At 41.8% G+C, this 21,583-nt stretch overlaps 1 pseudogene; it reads left to right on the top strand.

Moving 5' to 3' along the window:
* Positions 1-8,875: 8,875 nt before the first annotated feature.
* LOC116662273 lies at positions 8,876-9,707 on the top strand (annotated as a pseudogene).
* Positions 9,708-21,583: the final 11,876 nt, after the last annotated feature.

Here is a 21,583-nt window from a genome sequence, read left to right as displayed (position 1 = left end):
GGGAATTCAGGATCAAAAAACAGGAAGAGGAACTCTGTGCTTTCGATAAATGGACACTAGATAGTTAAGATGTACATCTCAGGAAGAATTTCACTGACCCCAGATTCTTGCAACTTCCCATATAAAAAAGTACTAAAGTCTTTAACTTACCTGTTCTTTGCAATCCTCAGTAATCTTCTACCTAGATGTATGCCTGACTGCGTGTATTTCCCAGCCAAAAAAAAAAAAAAAAAAAAATACATATGTCCTAGCTCCTCCCCTATCTCTTCAGAGCAGTTTAATCAGAGCTACTGAGTGGCTGTCTCCCAGGCTATAGTCCCCAATAAGATGCTGATTAAAACTTAAAATCACAACTCTCATGTTGTGTGTTTTTCTTTAATCAACAGTACAAAAGTAGATACCAACCACTTTTTTTTAAAGTACAGTTAACTTACAAAGAAAAAGACAAAGCCTCTAAAGGTTTAAAAATCAAACACAATTTTTTTATTGAAGTATAGTCGACTTACAATGCTGTGTTAATTTCCAGTATATAGCACAGTGATTCAGTTACATATACACACACACACACACACATATATATATACACACATATTCCTTTTCATATTCTTTTTCATTATATGCTATTACAAGGTATTGAATATAATTCTCTGTGCTATACAGCAGAAACTTTTCTTTATCTATTTTGTATATAGTAGTTAGTATCTGCAAATCTTGAATTCCCAATTTACCCCTCTATTCCCTTTCTCATCTGGTAACCATAAGTTTGTTTTCTATCTCTATGATTCTGTTTCTGTTTTGTGGGTAAGTTCATTTGTATCATTTTTTAGATTCCACATATAAGTGATACCATATGGTATTTTTCTTTCTCTTTCTGGATTACTTCACTTAGTATAACAATCTCAAGGTCCATCCATGTTGCTGCAAATGGCATTATTTTATTCTTTTTTATGGTTGAGTAGTATTCCATTGTGTGTATATACCACAACTTCTTTACCCAATCATCCGTTGATGGACATTTAGTTTGTTTCCATGTCTTGGCTATTGTAAATAGTGCTGCTATGAACATTGAGGTGCATGTATCTTTTTGAATTAGAGTTCCCTCCAGATATATGCCTGGGAGTGGGAGTGCCAGGTCATATGGTAAGTCTATTTTTAGTGTTTTAAGGAATCTCCATACTGTTTTCCATAATGGCTTCACCAAACTACATTCCCACCAACAGTGTAGGAGGGTTCCCTTTTCTCCACACCCTCTCTGGAATTTATTGTTTATGGACTTTTTAATGATGGCCATTCTGATCAGTAAAATATAATTTTTTAATGTAAAGAACATTCAAAAATATTTTAGATGGCAAACAAGGCTCACTAGCTCTGATGAAGGCCAAATATGTAATGTTTTTCTACAATAGGTATATATCACACTGGTAATCCATTCAGATTTACAGAATACTCGTTTTGCACAGAATTTGATAATGAAAAAAACCTCAAGTGAATTTCAGTGCAGTTTATTCATTTAAATTACTGTGACCACATTTATTGTGCCTATTAATGTTGAAAGCCTTTTATAGCCTGGTACATCAAAATATAATATGAAACTTAGGAAGATTGAAAACAGAAGATGATGATTTTCCCTTTTTTCCAGAATTCTATAGAAGCAAAAATCAAAACCACTCACTGAAAGGAATGTTCAGGAGGAAATAATGTCCCTGTCTGAAGATGTTCAGTGTTTGGTGTTGTTAAGAGACAAACAGAGGAATATTAAAAATTTTCTGAGGTCATTTGAGCAAAAATTGATTCCAACAGAGCAGTGCCAAACAGGAAGTGGTTAGGAGCACTCTGCCAATAGAAGCCAGGGGAAGGATTATATAGAGAAAGTGCAGACGTGAAGAAACGAAATTCTTTGATGGACTATAGCTTAAACCCTAATTGACTTGCTGTGTTTGTCTGTCCTTAGGTTTCAATTTCATCACCTTGAGGCATTTGCAGGCTTAGATTTAAGTTTACTTACATAGTGACATTAGAGCCACCTCAGCCTAATGGCCTCCTTGTTTAATTAATTTAACTGCCCAGGCTAGTACTTCTCTGGCTAGGGTCCTACACTGATAGGCAGGAGCAACACCAGCATGACAACCGAGTCTGCTTAGAAACACATCTCTAGGACTTCTTCTCTTTGAGCCTTTGTTTCTGCTTATGAGGTAGTGATGTTATGATTAAGAAGCCTAACTTCTAGTTTAACCTCACACTCAGAGAGAAGGCCAACAGAACAATAAGGAAAACTCAATGATGTCTGGAAAACTTGCAATCACAACCAGAATTGTCCCTGCAGCCTCTGCAGGACTAGGAAATCTTTCCCTTTGTTGTGATCAAAGTCATGGTGAGTGGAGACTTGTGTTTCTAGAATAACTAGGAAGCTACCTGAGCTAGGAATCTACAAGGCCAACATGAAACACTTTGTTAACTATGTTAAATAACTATGCAGCCCTGTAAAATCACCAGACTTGTTCACAGTCAGAAGAAGAAGAAGATACCTTTGGCTGCCAAAACAAACACCACAGCACAATAAGTTTTCAGTGTTCACACAAAAATCTATGATGACATCATGGTCCAAAAGGTTTTGTTTTTGTTTTTAGCAGCCTGAAGATTAAAGTACCATATGATTCACCATACAATGTAGCAAGCAAGCACTCTCCATCCCATGACTGTGATTAGGTACATGGAGCAAAGATCACAGATACAGAGAACAGAGGACTTCTGATTCGGAGGAGGCAGAGGAGTGTGAGCTGTGGACCAAGAAACCCTGGCTTAGGGCACTGGGAGATACACGACAAGTGAGACAGAAGTCAAAGACAGACGGATTTCTTCTGACTCATCAAAGTTTGGCTCCTTAGCCAACTCAGGAAGATGACATCCTTTCCAGTTTTCTCCACATCCGGTTTCCTTCCTACCCTTGGCTCCCTGGCCTTGAATGTAAGCAAATATTTTTTTTTTTTTTGGTTTCAATAAAATTTCTTTCTCAGTTTACAGATATTCACATGTGAATTAACACTGAAATTTACCTGCTAAATTGTCAGTTTTTCTATAGTTTTTCATGTTATGAGTATATAAAATGAGTTCCCCCAATAATGTTAACATCAGAGCTTCAGTGCACCTGGTGATAATGTACTTATTAAAAATAGTAAAGGATATATGAGCCTCAAATTACTAACAAACTTTTGATTTGTGCCTAATTAGTTTTCTGTCTTGGGGATATGATGACGTTTGGTTTGAACGTTAGTTGTGAGGAGAGAGAAGATTTCTATTGCTGAAAATACATGGAGATATAGCACAGGGAACTATATTCAATATCTTGTAGTATGGTGAAAAAGAATATGAAAACGAATATATGTATATTCATGTCTGACTGAAGCATTATGCTATACATCAGAAATTGACACAACACTGTAAACTGACTATACTATACTTCAATAAAAAATATATATACAAAAAAAGTGACTGACTTTCACAATAAGAAGCCATGGTATAATTATACAATGAAATACTACTCAGTCATAAATAAAGAACAAAATAATGCCACTTGCAGCAACATGGATGAATCTGGAGATTATCATTCTAAGTGAAGTAAGCCAGAAAGAGAAAGAAAAGTACCATATGATATCACTAATATATGGAATCTAAAAAAGAAAAAAGACACTAATGAACTTATCCACAAAACAGAAATAGACTCACAGACATAGAAAACAAATTTATGGTTACCAGGGGGAAAGGAGGTGGTAAGGGGTAAATTGGGAGTTTGGGATTTGCAAATATTAAATACTATGTATAAAAAAGATAAACAAGTTTCTACTGTATAGCACAGAGAATTATATTTGATATCTTGTAGTAACCTACAATGAAAAAGAATATGAAAATAAATGTATGTATGTATATGTATGATTGAAATATTATGCTGTACACCAGAAACTGACACAACATTGTAAACTGACTACACTGCAATGAAAGAGAGAAAGAAAATACATGAAGAAATGTGAGAACCACTGTGTTTGAGAATACTAGAAATACTAGAATTGAAGATGAAAATGCAATGCTAGTTGAAAAACATAAGTTACTTTCTTCTGGAAAAATAAAATAAAAGTGACAAGGTCTAATTTAAAGCTGAGGCAGTAACATTCTAGGCAGCATCCAGACACCAGCTTTCTTGTTTATAAGTAATCAATGTCACCCTACAGAATGGCTGACAGGGAAACCTGGATGAGCTTCAACATTACCTGTGGAATGTTTCACATAGGGCTTTTCTCATTTTTCACAAGTGATATCCTACTCTTCAACTGCATGAACAACGATCTATGGTATCAGCCTAAATTAGATGAAAAATTTTCCTAAAAAGTCCTGTATGTATTAAAGAATTTATTAAAATTGAGTTATTAAAATGGAGTTTTCTAAGCAATAATTTCCTTTATAGTCTGGTGGGATAATAAAAATAAAGGGGAGGGTAGAGCTCAGGGGTAGAGCACATCCTCAGCATGCAAGAGGTCATGGGTTCAATCCCCAGTACCTCCAGTTAAATAAATAAACAAACAAACAAACAAACAAACAAACCTAATAACCTCTCCCCCCAAAAAACAAAACAAAAAACCCAAAACAAAAATAAATAACAAAAAATACTATGAAATCTAACCTTCACCAAAGCCATCAAGGAAGTCAGTAAGTGATTACAAACATCACAGCTCTGAAACACAGAATGTAGGGAATTTAAAGCTTCTTCTGTCTGGCAAATCGTCCAGTATACTTCTTGTGCCTCAATATATTCCAAACAGTTAGCTGGAGTTCTACTAAGTCCTAGGACCCATGTGAAAAAATAGATGTTTTCTTATTAAAGAAAGGAGAAGATACTTTTTATCTCAACTGAAATAAAATAAGTTGGGTATGGATACAAAAACAGTCAAAAAGAAGAAAACCCCTATGAGAGCTCAATCCAGTCTCTTAATATTACCAAGATGAAGAAAGATATTTTACTTATTTTCCTTTTCTAAATAAGCACTTTAAAGAACAGGTAGCACACCATACCCTAGCTATGCTATTAAGTCTGCACATCTTCATGGTTTTTACTGTGGTTTTCCTGGGCTTATTTTTATTGGGATAAAGCTTGTGCACTCCCACACTAGAACATGAATGAAAATAGTAGCCTTGAGATCTATGTTAAAATTAATTTGAATGAGGCATTTCAAAATAAAAATCTATAGGATTATCTTTGGAAAATGTAAAAGATAACATTTCTGATATACACACATATACCCAAATAACAATTTACATAGGTTTATGTTGATAAAACCTGAAATAAAGATTATAAAATAAAAGGGTTTTTTTGGGGGAAAAAAAAATTTCGTTGCTCCTAAACTGCATATGCCACATGATGATTAAAATAGCAATTATGGATTTTTTTAAAGAGACATAGGTAAATAGATAGATAGATAAATAGGTAGATTCTTATCAGTAAAATCACTGCCATACAAACTTGAAAATAAAATACAAAATGAAATATTCTAAATGTTAAGAAAACCTAAAAATGTCTCTTTATTTAATGTCTAAATTGAAGGGGAATAAAACCTACCTGTTAGGAAATTTCATTTGAAAACTCTTGGAAACTAACAAATTACTGGCAGAAATGCTCATTATCCTTTCTGCTGTCACTTGTAACAGACTCAATAAATTTCTTTAGCAAAGGAATAATGGCTAAACTAATAATGTACAGGTTAGTCATCACATATTACAACCAAGTGTGACTTTGTGAAAATAACAGGTCTTAGAGTACAACAGTATGGAGGTTCCTCAAAAAACAAAAAATAGAACTACAATATGACCGAGCAATTCCACTTCTGGGTATATATTCAAAGAAAACAGATGAATGGCAGAAAGGCCACACATACATAATGGAATATTATTCAGCCATAAAAAGATGAAATTTTGCCATTTGCAACAACATGGATGGCCTTGGAGGGAATCATGCTTCATGAAATAAGTCAGACAGAGAAAGACAAACATTGCATATTATCACGTATATATAGAATCTAAAAAATAAAACAAAGGAATGAATATAGCAAAGCAGAGACAGATTTACAGATTTAGAGAACAAACTAGTGGTTAACAGATTCCACTAGTAGGGAAAGAGAGGGAAAAGGAGAGGGAAGGGGAAAGGGAAAGGAGTAGGGGCAAGATAGGGATACAGAACTAAGAGGTACAAACTACTATGTATAAAATAAATAAGCTACAAGGATGTATTGTACAGCACAGGGAAAACGGCCAATATTTTATGATAACTTTAAATGCAGTATAATCTATAAAAATATTGAATCATTATGTTGTACATCTGAGACTAACATAGCATTGTAAATCAACTATACCTCAATTTTTTTTAATGAATAAAAATAAAACAGTACACCTGCAGTAGAAAGCCAAGCACACTCAAAGCTCAAGGAGAGTCAGTGAAATCAAAGCACTGCAGAAGGTTCTGGGTGGGCTGTGAGATTGAAGAGCTACTCTCTGAACAACAGTTCTGTTTGCTGCTACCGTGCTCTGACCCTATCCCAATCTTTCTTATACTGGACAAAGCACAGTGGCATTTGATCTGCTTTAATCTCCCCAAACTACATTCCAAAGACAGTGACCAAGAAAGGAACCCAAATTAGAGCAGATCTGGGACAAGTGGAGACCTGCATAACAGAACGGAAACAAAACAGGACAGAAGGACGTATCTCCCTAGAAGAGACATCCACCAAAGTCATCCAACGTCTGAGAAATGCCATGCTTTTGGCAATTGGGAGGGCCCCTATACTACCAGAAAGTTTCATGCGATTACTACCAAAGGAGAAGACCACTCCACAACTGACATACGCTACCCTCCCATACAGAAGAGGCCCCTATTAATGAAATGGACATCACAACTGTAGATGAGATCCATTCTAATTACCTAGGCTGATCAAATGAGTCCTTTACTCCCAAATATGAATGGACAAATGTTTGCCAGATACTTGAGGAAAGTGGAAGAGAAGATCATGATGAACAAACAGAACTATTTCTGGAGAAAGAAATAAATATAATACCGGAAACAGAAGAGAACTTCACCAAGAAATCCAAATTTATATTCTCAGAATTTTAAGGAAGACAATGGGCTTATGAAATGAGAACAGGGTGCTAAAAAAGGGAGCAATTAGAGAATAAGAGAAAGTCCTTGGAAAATAGGAATACTAATGCAAAATTGAAAATTAATAGATGCCAAACGGGCCCAACAGTGGACTCTGAGAGACCAGCGGCCCTCGGAACCGTCAGCCCTCGCTCTCAACCATCCACCCACCACTCTCGGAACCACGGCGGCAGTGGCGGCAGCCTCGGCGGAACTGCTCATCATCGGCTGGTACGTTTTCCGTGTGCTGCTGCAGGTGTTCCTGGAATGCTGCATTTACTGGGTAGGATGCGCTTTTTGAAATCCTCCAAGGACATAGCCCATTGCGAGAAGTGAGGTGTTCAGGTGCTCCCTGAAGAAGCTGACATACACTGTGTCGAGAAACGGGGGGCCATGTGCTGGGAAAGCACCACCACCGGGCCCCCAGTTGAGGCTCCAGCCCCTACCCCTGGGTGGCCATGTCACCAGGTGCTCCTGTAAAATTCCACCAGCACAGGAGCCAATGCTGCACAGGAACGGTGGTCCCCTCTGCTCTCTCGCCAGAGGAGCAGTTGCCAAGATCAGTGCCCCTGGAGAAGCAGAACCAACAATGACGACAATACAGATCCCTTCCCTACCCTTTGCACCTGTCCCACCGCGGGTGACATTCAAGGAGGAGGGGGGAATGGGAGGAGCAGACCCCTGAGATCTGGGCACAGGCAATGCATTCTGATCTGGACCATGTCGGGACAGCGCCACCCCAGCCCCGCAGTGAAGGCCATGCCACCAGGCCCCACCATAGAGATCCAGACAACCACACCAGCCAGGAAGAATGGACATTCCAACATCACCAGCCAAAGCCCAGAATCTCGGTGCGGCGAACAAGGCGACAACTGCGAGCCAGTGTGGCGGGACTCGAGGGCGACTGCAAAGGAAGAGTCTTAAGAAACAGAACGGGGCTCTCTCACTGACCCTTGCCTACCGCATAGGCTTCCAGCCTTTCTGCCTCTGCTCCCTCCATTCCTCTTTCCCCCTCACGCCTGTCCAAAACAAATGTGTCACTCAACTTGGAACTATTCAACAAGAAAATGAATTCCATCTTTACCAAAACACCTTCTCCGAGTCCCCTGCCCTTCACTGATCTTGCTTTCCCCAGGTCTTAAGCAATTGTGGTCAGTGTTATGGTAAACGCTAATTGTAATGCTTGTATAAGTGTGCATTAGTTGCGTCTCCCACCTAGACTGTAAGCTCCTGGAGGACAGGGACCGCCTCTACAAACAATTTAAAAAGTACCTCCCCTGTCTCCCACAGTGTCCCAGTCCTGCTGCCAGGCAGTGGAGATGCACCCAAAATAACAACAATGAAAATAATAAAATGAAAATAATAATAAAATAAAATGTAATAGATGACAGCTGCTCAGCTCACAGTCTCCGCGACTCACCCAGACGCTGATGGAACCAGGGACACAGTGCTCTGTGCTCCGCCCTCCTTTTCCCATTACCGCCCCAACCCCAGCCAGTGTAACTGAACTGGAACCTGCCCTCCCCCTCCCCCTCCCACCCCAGGTAAGGGAACCATAATCCGGTCCATCCCAGAACTTCTGCCCTGACCGGAGTCACCTGCCTCAGGCCACCCTCATCGCCCACCCTGAGGACACTCTCTGAGTCCCCGGTTTCGGCACCGCCTCGACCTTGGCCTTCAGGCCCGCCGCGCCCCCTGCCGCCAGCCATGACGCCCGCGGGGCCCTCGCAGGGGCGCCAGAACTACCACCCCGACTGCCAGGCCGCCACCAACAGCCCCGTCACCCTGGAGCTCCACGCCTCCTACGTGTGCCTGGCCATGGCCTTCTACCTCGACCGCGACGACGTGGCCTTGAAGCACTTCGCCCGCTTCTTCCTGCGGTGCACGCGGCACCTGGGGAGCGGGCCGAGAGCCTGATGCGCCTGCAGAACCAGCGCGGGGGCCGCCTCTGCTTCCATGACATCAGGGAGCCAGACGCGATGCCTGGGAGAGCGGCCTGCAGGCCATGCAGTGCGCCTTGCGCCTGGAGAAGGGCGTCAACCAGAGCCTGCTCCACCTGCACCAGCTGGCCAGCGACAAGAGCGACGCCCACCTGTGCCACTTCCTGCAGAGCCACTGCCTGAACCAGCAGGTCGAGTTCATCAAGGAGCTGGGGGACCACATCACCACCCTGCGCAAGACGGGGACCCCAGAAGTCGGCATGGCGGAGTACCTCTTCAACAAGCTCACCCTGGGCGACAGCGACAAGAAGAACTGAGCCTGGACTGCACTTCCCCATGGTCACGGGATGACTTCCCGAGGTCACCCTGCCTGGCATGCATACAGCAATATTGCCCTTGCAAAAAAAAAAAGTTCACTTAAGTTTTTCTTCTTTCATTGTTACCATTTCTTGCAATAAAGTCATTGGTTCTTAAATAGATAAAGGTCTCTGGTTGATTTGCTTGTGCACATCTCTCACTTTGTAAGTTTAAAACAGGTATCCAGGAGTCTCTCCACCCACCCATGACCTGTCCACATGTAGCTCAGGGTCTCCATGGATGGAGGGAGAAGGTACTGCATGGAACCACTGAATACACAAAATCAGTATTCCTCTGATGAACAATGAGTGAGTAGGTGGGGGAGGGGTCATCTGAGGTCCTAGTCTACGTGACACCTGTGTGTGGTAATATTATGTTTAAACATAGTATGGAATGTATAATACCGGTGAACTCTTAAGGAGAAGTGAAGAGTGAGATTGGACAGGGAGCAAAATAAAGGGTGTCTCCAACTTGACCTGAAAACATTTAGCTCATTATGAAATCTTAGCATGTGTTGCTTCTGCACAGCAGCCTGGAGGTCCTAGAAGCAGGTATGCAGAGTCCCTCCTTGACAGTCTCACCCCTGGCAACAGGGATAATGGTAACTGAGCCTTAGCTGACGTTCCCATAGATGCAGGAGTGACTTCCTAGGTCACCCTGCCAGTTATGCATATTGCCCTTACAAAACATCCAAAGATGTGTATTTTTCCTTCCATTGCACCCTTTCTTCCACTAAAGGAACAGAATACCACAAAAACCTCAAATTACCTCATGAGAAGGGCTGAAAAATTAAAGGTCATGGCAAAGGTCAAATTTGTGATATTGAATATAAAGTAGAATAAATCTCCCTGAATGTAAAACCCAGGATTCTCATAGCTTTGAAGAATGTCAGGGGAGAGGGAGACTCGAGGCTGGGAGACAAGTTAGGAGATACTGGAGCAGGTCCGGAGACACATGGTGGCTTCACCTGTGGTGGCTATAGATGTATGTATGTATATATATATATGAAAGATCTGAGACAAACTCAGAGAGAGGAGAGGTCCTCAAAGCAGGCAGAGAATGACATATATTGAACAAACACCAAGTCTGGCAAAGAAGAGTAAAGGGACAATTGAAGTTTCTGGAGACTGAACTCCAAAGGCCATGATTCTCACTTTTAAGAAAATGTTGAAGTGTAGTCTTGGGGAAATATGGAAGGAAATTACTGCTTAGCTAAACTTCTTCGTATTTTACTACATACTTTAAAGCAATCTGGTGGCTAGTGTGTGTGTGTGTGTGTGTGTGTGTGTGTGTGTGTGTGTGTGTGTGTGTGTGTGTGTGTATACGCATCTCTCTCACAGATACAAGACGCACAGGGCAAGCCTATACTGGTGAGCATTTCAAACAGTCCACTGAATGACGATCCTTCTTCCTTTCCTGCTTTGGAGAACCAGTTTTCTGTTTGAGTCTCTTAACCTCAGTTTGCCTGGGTTCACATAGCAGTCTAGCCACACATCTTGGGTAGACCTGGGTAAGGTATTTAATTTCTCTGTGCCTCAGTTTCCTCACATTTAAAATAAGGATAAAAGTGTCAACTCCACTAGGTTACTTCGACGATTAAAGGAGTTAATGTATGTAAATCTCTAAGGAGCACTTTGTTCACCATGTTTCTGGTTTTCATCACCACCATCAACATCGCCATCTTCATAATCATCCTCCAGTTTCTTCTAAGTTCCTTCTTGTAGTTAATGCTTTGGGGAAAAGACTGCATATCTATCCTTTGCCATTGGACGTCTGTCTTCCATTTTAGCCAACGCAGGCACCTTGCATACTGAGAAGGAAACAAAAAGTCCTCTGTAGCTTCTTTCGTTGTCATGTGCAGCCAGGACTCAGGAAGGAAGATTTCTCTGTTGCCTGGAACTGAGATTTACTGGGACAACTTTCCACCTTGAAATACTTCTCTTTCTTCAGAGATGGACAAAAGCAAGAGGATAAAGGGCTCACTTTGATTCCCACTGTATGTATGGATGTGTGTCCTGAGGAAGTATGGGATGCGGCGAGAAATAAGCAAAAGGGACACCATAATAGAGCTACTGATAATATAAAAATTTAAATGTATAAAATACCATGTGCACTTCAGCACAAAGTTTCTTAGGCTTTTCTGCTGCTAGGGTCACCTCTGGAGCTTTAAAACATCTTGACGTGCAGGCCAAATCCAAACCCAAGTGCATCAGAGTCCCTTGGGGCAGGACCCAGATATTTCAGACCATGAAAGCGAGTGCGAGCTCCTCGCAACTCCAAGTGTAGTCTATGGATCAGAAGCATCAGTCACACTTGGGCACTTGTTAGAAATGCAAAATCTGAAGCCCCACTCCAGACCTACTGAATCAGAGTCTGCATTTTAACAAAGATTCCTGGTGATGAATAGGCACAATGAAGTCTGAAAGGCTTGCCTTCACACCCTGTTCCTCAAACATGGCTGCACTGTGGAATCACCCGGGGAGATGGAAAACTGATACCGATGCCTCGATTTACACAACTCACTCAGTCAGAACATCACGCAAGTACTGGACCAGTCACACTAAAAATTCACTCTAACGTCAGCAACAATTATCCAATTAACAATTACTGATCACATACACACACACACACGCACACACAGGCTTTTATTGGTTCTATTTTACCACCAGATGGTTTGTTCTAGAGCATGAGCTGTCAAACTAGCGCCGACAGCCCAAATCCAGGTCTTTGTATCTATATTCGTAAGGGCTATTGGTCTGTAGTATTGTTGCGATGCCATTTTCTGCATCTGCTATGCTAACACTGACCTGGTACAATGTGTTGAAAAACAGTCCCTCTTTTATTTTTCTGAAGAGTTTGCAAAGAACGGGTATTGATTCTTCTTTAAATATTTGGTAGAGTTCACCAGTGAAATCATTTGGGCCTGGGCTTTTGGTTGTGGGAAGTTTCAAAATTCCTGGTTTGATGATTTTACTTACTATAGGCCTGTTCACATATTCTAGTTCTTCTTGAATCATTTCCTCTAATTTGTGTCTTCCTAGGAATTTCTCCATTTCAGCCAGGCGGCAAGTCTAGCTCTGGTGCATAGAATTCCCTCATAATTCTTTTTACTTCTGTGAACTCCTAGTTTTATTATTTTGTCTCCTTTTATTCCTTCTTGATCAATCTGGGAAGAGGTTGTTGTTTGAGTTTTTAAAGAACCTCCTTGAATTTTGTTCATTTTTTTCTGTCCTTTATTGCTTTTATTTCCGCTTTAATCTTTATTTCCTTACTTCTGCTTCCTTAGGGTTTAGTTGGCTCTCAACTTTTTATTGTTTTTAAAATTGGAATGTGACATAATTTGTCATCATCTTTCTTTAACGTAAGCATTTACACCTACGTATTTTTTTTTCTATCCACCGTATCTGCTGTATTCCATAATTTCTAGTATGTTGTAATTTCCCCCGTGATCTCTTCTGTAACCCCCTGGTTATTTACAAGTATGGCGTTTAATTTCCACATATTTTTGAATTTCCCCAATCATCTTCCCATACTGATTAGTAATTTTGATCCATTTAGGTCAAAAGCATTCTTTGCATGATTTCAATGCTTTTAAATTTTTTGAGTCTTGTCCTAGGATATACTGTATCTTGGAGAATATTTCATGAGCGCTTGGGAAGAAGGAGCTGTTGATGGGTGCACTCTTCTCGACAGAGTTTTGGTAGGTCTGGTCGGTTCACAGTTTTCGTGAAGTCTTCCCCTTCTTTGTTGCTTTTCGTCCTACTTATCCTATCCACCAGGGAAAGTGGGACTAGAAGACTCTAACCATTATTTGTGACTTGTCTATTTCATTTTTCAACTATGACAGTTTTTGTTTCGTGCATTTGACACTTTTGTTATGTGCGTATTCATTTATAACATTATCTCTTCCTGACGATTTAGATCTTACCTTGTTGTAAAATGTTTCTTCTTGCATCTAGTAATACTTTTTGTGTTAAAATATATCATTTTCCTGAAGTTAGTGTAGCTACTTCCACTCACTTTTGTTCCCTCAAGTATTCTTGCTGACACATTTTTCATTTTTGTTTTCCATTCTGCAATATGAGTATCCCACTGCAGTCTGGCCTCCCTTGTCTCTGTGGAGAAGACAGCTTCGAGCCTGTTGTGGTTCCCTTCTATGTCTCGAGTCATTTTTCTTGCTGTTTTCAATGTTTTCTTGCTGTCTGTGTTTCAGAAATTAAACTCTCATGTATCTAGGGGTGGATCTCTGCATGTTTCCTAATTGGATTTGGTTGATCAACTTGGATGAGTAATGTTTATCATCAGATTTGGGGAAATCTCATCCATTCTTTCTTCAAATACTTTTTCAGCCCTTGTGTCTCTCTTCGTCTTCTGGGACTCCAATCATGTATACGTGTGTGTGCTTGGTGTTCTACTGGTCTCTGAGTTCATGTTCATTTTTTGGTCTAGTTTTCCTTTCTCCTTGCCTAAGGTGACATAATCTCTGCTGATTCACCTTCAGCTTCCTGGTTCTTTCATTGCTCAAATCTGCTGAGAACACTTGTGAATTTTTTTTATTTCAAGTATTATACTCCTGTATCCCAAAAATCTCAGTTTTGTTCCTTTTCACATTATCTACACTTTCATTTTTAACCTCTATGTGACGGATTATTGTATTCATACTTTCATTTTAACCTTTAAATATGATTTCCTTAATTGTCTAACATGTGTTTGTAAAAGCTGCTTTGACACATTTGTCTTCTAAGTCTTCTAAGCCCTTTCAGGGAGTTTCTGTTTACTGTTTTATTTCCTTTGTGTTTGTCAAAATGTTTTAGCTCTTTGCAAATCTCAGTTTTTCCTGAAAAGTGGACATTTTAGATACTGATTGACATCTACACCATCCTTGTTGGGTTTTACTATCACTTATTTACTTAAGTCCCTGTTAGTTTTCCCAGTCATCCTGCAAAGTCTTACTATTTGATTGACTTCAGTTTGATGCTAATCTTTCCTCCACTTGGCAAGCACTCTTGGCCCACGGCACTGGGAGGGAGGCTGCTGTCACAGGCAGCCTCTGTGCCATTCTCCAAGAGCATCCCTGTGGGACTGGGAGGGACCGCAGCGCCTGTCTCTGAGAAGGAAAGATTGGAGTTTCCCTCCAGTGTGTGGTGCAGGGATGTGTCTCTGGTCTCTTCTGCTGTCCACCTCTGCTCGTGAATTTGCAGGCAATAAAGCAGCTCAGGGAGCCATGGGATGCAGAATTTCACGCTTGCAAGGGCTTTGAAGTCCATCTTGTCACACACCTGAGCATGGGACTGTATCTCCTAGACAATGATACTAGCTAAAAATAATCCTGCCCCTTCTCAGCCTGTTGGCTAAGACCAAGGGTAAAAATAATCACAATAGCTACATTTATTAAACCTTTAATAAGTGTGAGTCCTGCACAGGAAAAGATCAAGTGAGCACTTTACCTACTGACCGGTAATTTCAGCCACACGCATGCAGGACATACTGTTATTTCCACACAGTCTAGGGCAAATGTTGTCCAAGAACCTATTACAGAGGTCACACGACCACTGATTTTTTTTCCCCCTAAAAATCTGTATACACTTCCCTAGAGTTTACAAACTTCTCTGGCTTATGTTGCTTCCACTTGATTTTCCTCCTCACAGGCTCCTGAGAGATTGCTCCAAATGTATCTTCCCTGCCATCGCTTTTTGCACCTTTCATCACAGAAACCAGAAAGCACTGTCTTGAGAACATTATTCACATGTTACAAACAACGGACTTCAGCTTGGGCCTAAATGCTGCCTCCACAATTTGTTTTCGACCCAAAGAAAGTTTCTTATCCAGGTAAATGGTGATTTGGGTAAAGAAACAGATCATCTCTAATATTTCCAAGAAGCCCTTCACATGGTTGGAAACTAAGACACTCAGCAATCAACCCCGTCCCCATCCCCCATCTCCCCACTGAAGTCACAGTGAAGCCAGCAGAGCCAGGAGCTGGGAGCTTCCTTCCTGGCCACTAGAGGCCAGCAAGCCACAGCCAACAACCTGCTTCTGCTGCTTCTGGCGTGTGCTGCTTCTGGCATGATGAAGCTGGTTCGTTCAACGTGAGGAAAATGATGCTAGAGTGTTTTCAGAAGAAACCAAAAGCATGTATTCTTAATGGGTACTGCTGAGATGCCTCTGATTTTCATGGCTTCCTGAGGCTTCCCTGAATGTCAGTCTTAAGAAAACTGAGCACGCAGGGAATGTGCCTTTGAGGTGTCCCTCCGTATTTGCCAAAAACATTATGCTCTCTCTTTTTTTTTTTATCACAATGCTTTATCCCCCAGCCCCTTACCTGTTTGGAACAGAACACAACTTGTGTTCTCTTTTTCCCTCTAACAACTTATTTTCCTGAAAGCAATAATGCCCTGCCCCCTCATCGCTTCCCTCGAGGTTATACACCCTTTCTCTCCCTGTTTTTCTTTCTATTGCTCGCTCCTCACTTCCCCTCTCCGCTGCATTTCCAGAAGGGAATAAACACTCCCTGGGCAGATAATTCACTCTCACTGTTCCAACTACCACCTGTGAGCTGATGACTTACAAATCTAATACCTCGGGCCCACACCTCTCTTGTAAGCCTCCAAGATCTGTTTCTTATTTCTCACTCTTAGACGTTTGCATGTGGGTATGTCACCAGGACCGCAACCCAACCAGAGTGGACACCAGACGGCACTGTGTGAAATAATCCCCAAACCCACAAACATATGTGTAAATATCTGCATACGTGGAGAATATCCTTGAAAGGGTACATGAGAAGCCAGAAAAGGTGGTGGCTGGGCTCCAGAGCTGGGAGCACCACAGCCAGGGGACAGGGCTGGAGAGGGGCTCACGGTTCTCCATATGCCTTCCGAATCCTTCAGATATCTCATACTCTGTGTGGATTAAAGGATCAAAGTAACTAAATAAACACTTTAACGTTCACATCTTCCAGAGTTCTCCCAGGCCCAGCGCCCTCCATCTGCCACGCGCTCCTTGGGGAGATAAATTCACTCTCAGTTTCAACTTCATTGGTGAGCTGGTGCCTCACAGCTCTGTCCTCTCTGGCCCACACCTGTCCCGCAAGCTCCACAGCTCCCCTTCTCACTGTCAGACACGTGTACGTGGCTGAGTCACCGGCGCCTCAAACTCACCGTCTCCTGTAGCCCATTCACCACCTTCCAGCTACTCGACCCTTGAGGAGGGCCCTCTATCAACACGGCTGAGCGAAAGAACCAACCTGCCCCTACTCCTCCCGCATCGTCGGTCCCCGCTGCCAACAACCACCGTCTCGCCACGCACGGGCCGGAACTGGGACTGGTGCCTTCCCTCCCCAGACCCACGGAAGCAGCCAAACAGCTCAGCCCCTCCCCTAAAACAGCACTCAGATTCAGCCCATCCTCCCCATTTCTACAACCTTCCTTTAGGCCCTTATCATCTCTTTCCTGGGCTTCCACACTCATGCCCAGTTTGACTTCCTTCTTCCTGGATCGTGCTTTTCACGCTCACTCCCAACACAGCTGCCCGAGTGACGCATCGAAGTGTAAATCCAACAGCATGACTGCTGGCTGGCACCCAGGAGTGGCTCCCTGTACCAGGTGAGGAGCCGCAGCATGGCACCGTGTCCTTCCCCACCTGCCTGGTCTCATCTCCTCCCGCTTCTTGCCCTGTTACAGAAGTCACACATGGCTTGCGGTTTCCCAATCATGCGCTGCTGCTCCTCCCTGACACCCCTGTTTATGCTCCTTACTGCTTGGAACGCCCACTCCTGACCCCCTTCAGCTTCCCTTCCTCTTGGCCATCTCCTCACCACCATTTGAGACTCATACGAAGACCTAAGGAAGGAACACGGAATAAAGACGTCCTGAGACTGTGAAGACTGAAAACCACCAGCCCCAGGCCCAGTCACCCATCACTTACAAGGCAAAGCAACAGGATCACGATCTCCAGCTAGTTTAACTCAGTGGTACAAGTAACTGATCTAGAACTTCTCTGACCGTAACATTAACGATCCGTATAACCACTGGAGGAATGAAAAGGAGCAAGAGGAAACTCAGACTGAGGCTGCATCGGGACTGGTTGCCCAACAAGAAGACATATGAAAGGTACTGAGTAGGTACTAAGAGCCCAGAGTCCCCCGTTGTCATGTTACATCTCCTAACAACTCGAATTAACTTCATGTTTCACAGCGGATCAGCTTACACTTACCCTCCTTTTAGACCTGGGAACATCTAATGAACGTGATGCACAGGCAGCAGAATGAGAATGGGGTTTTGCCTCTTCTAAAGGCTCCCGCTTCATTGCTAGGGTCACATCTTGAGTTTCAGGGCAAGTCTTACTTCCCTTAGTGCAGAAAAACAATGTCAGGGTTTGGACATCACAGATTTAAGTTGTAAAACAAAAGCACCTCAAGTCTTCGTATCAGTCTGCAGCGACAGAGGCACATAGTGGGGACGTTCCCAACCTCCAAGGGGTATCCACCCAATAAAGTCCTTCCTTGTTGCTAAAAATAAACAAGGAGGAACCCTTGACCAATGAGCTAAAAAAAATTCATCAAACAACGGTAGGTGAACTGACTCTTAATAATCACAAACTGCGAATTTTTATTACACCCGGATGACACCAAATTGTTTAAAATGCCACTCTTAATTGTTTCCCCTATTGACTTTGTCCCCTCTAATAAAGATTTAGCATAAATACATATAATGATTATCTTAAATAAAGGGGACAGAAATGGTTTATCTACCATGGTCTCTACTGCCAAACAGTCTAACAAAGAATGCCAGACATAAAGTTACTATTAAAAATAACAAAACGTTCAATATTACCTCCTGGATTTTACTTGCATGATAGTACTGCTGTAATCTTATCTTAGGTTGTCACCAAATGTTTCCTGAATCCCCATCACATATTCCCACCGTGCTAGGTACTGTAGGGGACATGATGGCGACTGGGGCACAGACCTTGCCCCGACGGCGCTCACCATCTAAGGAGAGGGAGGCAGTGGTAGTAACTGATGAAAAGGCCAGCTGTTGAGGAGTTTTCTGAAAAACGTGCAAAGTGTTCTGGGAATACAAGCAAAAAAGGTAGATTACTTCCAACTGCAGAGATCTAGGAGGTTTCTGTACAGAATTATTTGAACAAGGTCATGGAGGACGGGTAGGACTCCACTGCCAGACATGGCAGACGAGGGATGGGGGTTAGCGGCGAGGCTGAGAAGCAAGCTTGAGCTTGGCCCGGAAAGTGGGTGAGAGCGGGATGCATTCAGAACCAGCAGCCACAACAGCATGGTGTTGTACAGAACACAGCGGGTAAGGAAGACAAAGTTGAAAAGGCAGGTCAAGAGAAGACTGTGGAAGGTTTTAAATGCCCAGCTGACAAGTTGGTTCCCCCACCACCACCCGGTGCAGAAATCCAACGAAGGAAGAATGCCATGACGGATCTTGGTTCTGCAAAGATGTACAACTAGAGTCAGTATGGAGGATTTACTGGAGGAGTGAGAAAGGGATTAAAGGGAAGTTGACCAGATAAGGAGCTCTGGCCATAGGTCAGAGGCATTAAGAGCTAGAAGGTGGGCAGCGGCAGCCGACAGCAACGGATGAACGGCACTTTGCTTTTTCACCTTGAGGTAACATACTCCTTCGATGCACTGGTCTCAGCTACACTGAGGTTCCGAGATTAAGAGCCTTGGGCTAAACCGAAGAGATGAAAGTCCTCGAGTGTAACTAACTTGTGCAACTGCTCCTTTAAAGACTTGCCTGCTGGCAACTGTCTAAAGAAGGCACACCGAGTCAGAAGTTATCACGTGCAAAGATTTTCTTAACCAAGGAACACGTGATATAACAAACATAACACAAAAGTAAAAGTCCAATGATGTGCATTATCCCGACATCACACGCTACCCCAGCTTTCTACATCTTTGTCTCCTCTGCAGTCATTGCGTACTTTCTTAAGCCTTTTTCCTCTTCTACAATTTCTGCTCTCTTTACGTCAACATCTTTTGCAGGCGAAGGTTGACAACTAGAATTGTCACTAATTCGTTCCCCATTGTGACTGAGCCAATGAACCTACTTTTTAAAATGTTCTGAGACTCTTAATGTAGATGTCCAAACTCATGCAAAAATACCATAATCATGAAATGAAATGACCTGCCTTCTTATTTAAACTCTGTTCTCAGAAATAAAACCAAAGGTTTTCAAACACATCCAACAAATCAAATACCACCATCAGTACTGATTCTTTTCACACCTAAAGTGTAAGCTCTCAATTATACTATTGCATTCATTTTCTTCTTTCAGAAAATAAAAAAGTGAACCTGTGGATGTAGCCACACGGGTTCCTTTAGAAGACAATTAGACAAAGACTGACTCTACGTGAAGACTCCTGGCACTTTTCCGTGTGTGTACATGCACACACTCTGCACACCAATGGCAAAACTAGAAAGAGCACTCGTTGCTTTTCTTCCTCAGGACCTGTTAGGATTCCCTCTAGCCCCCACCTTTCCTCACCCTCTAAAGAAATCAAGATCTGGGCAGGGCTGCCAGGTTGGGGGGTGAGGGGGGTCAGGAACCTGGGAGTGGATTTAGAAATAGAATCACTTATTAGCTTTTTCACAATAATTAGATTTTTTTTTTTTTTTTTTTTTTTTTGCTTTTAAAGATAGTTTCGTAACAGTAATACATAGGCTACCATCCTACTGGTGACAATTCAAAGTGCTTCTTGCTCACATTTTCCATTGAATGTGATTAGTCTATTTACATGGCTAAGTGAAAGAATCACAGAGATGCTGGGACGGAACAGTGACAGGTAAGCAACAGGTGATAAATATTAAAACATATATTAAGGCCTGTATGATGCTTTTGCTGTCAGCCTATCAGGGTGTTCACCAACCCATGCCATTCTTGGTATTGACTAGGGGAAAAACAACTACAGCCAGTCCATAATATACTATATATGTCCTTAGAGGGAGGGACCACTCAATGTAACCTTTTCCCTAACTGCTTCATCCCACTCCTGGGCATATATTTGGAGAGGACTCTAATTCCAAAAGATACGTGCACCCCACTGTTCACAGCATCACTGTTTACAATAGCTAAGACAGGGAAGCAAGCTAAATGCCCGTCGACAGATGACTGGATAAAGAAGTTGTGGTATATTTCTACAATGGAATACTACTCAGCCATAAAAAACAATAAAATAATGCCATTTGCAGCAACATGGATGGACCTGGAGATTATTATACTAAGCGAAGTAAGTTAGACAAAGACAAATACCATATGATATCAATTATATGTGGAATCTAAAAAACGATACAAATGAACTTATTTACAAACCAGAAATAGACTCATAGACATAGAAAACAAACTTATGGTTACCAAAGGGGAAAGAGGGGGGAGGGATAAATTAGGGGTTTGGGATTGACATATACAAACTACTATATATGAAATAAATAAACAGCGAGGATCTATTGTATAGCACAGGGAGCTATATTCAATAGCTTGTAATAACCTATACTGGAAGAGTATATATATATATATATATGTGTGTGTGTGTGTGTGTGTGTGTGTGTATGAATCACTTTGCTATACACCTGAAACTAACACAACACTGTAAATCAACTATAGGTCAATAAAAAAGTGCTGCTTCATTAATTTATTTGAACATTTAAAACTCATGGAGGCAAGATGGTAACAACAACTGAACTGCATATAAATGAGTGCCTCATTCAATTACTGAGTGGATTGAAAAACAAAAAAATTGGAAAGAAACATTAAGGTGATTGTTTAAAAGGAGAGCAAACAACTCTTTCCTTAGAGCACTAATCCTGGGGGATAATGGGGCCAAAAGCTTCTATTTGGGGAGGCAGCTGCACCCTTTGCTGGAAACTAACAACTCTTTAATACAGAGGAGTAAATTATTTTCTAAATGCATTGATCCAAGCTCCTAAAAAGTCTGCTTATCTCCAAGGTAGAGCAACTTCATTTTGTTCTCAATAAAAGGATAAAGCTCATTGCTTCTGGTTAGAGATCATTAAGATGATACTTTAATATTCTTCTCATACACAGATTTTTCAGATACTTATGAAAAAAAAATCCTCCTGATTTTAATT

This window comes from Camelus ferus, chromosome X (assembly GCF_009834535.1).
Source record: "Camelus ferus isolate YT-003-E chromosome X, BCGSAC_Cfer_1.0, whole genome shotgun sequence".
NCBI classification, from domain to species: Eukaryota; Metazoa; Chordata; class Mammalia; order Artiodactyla; family Camelidae; genus Camelus; species Camelus ferus.
This window is presented reverse-complemented; position numbering and strand designations above follow the sequence as displayed.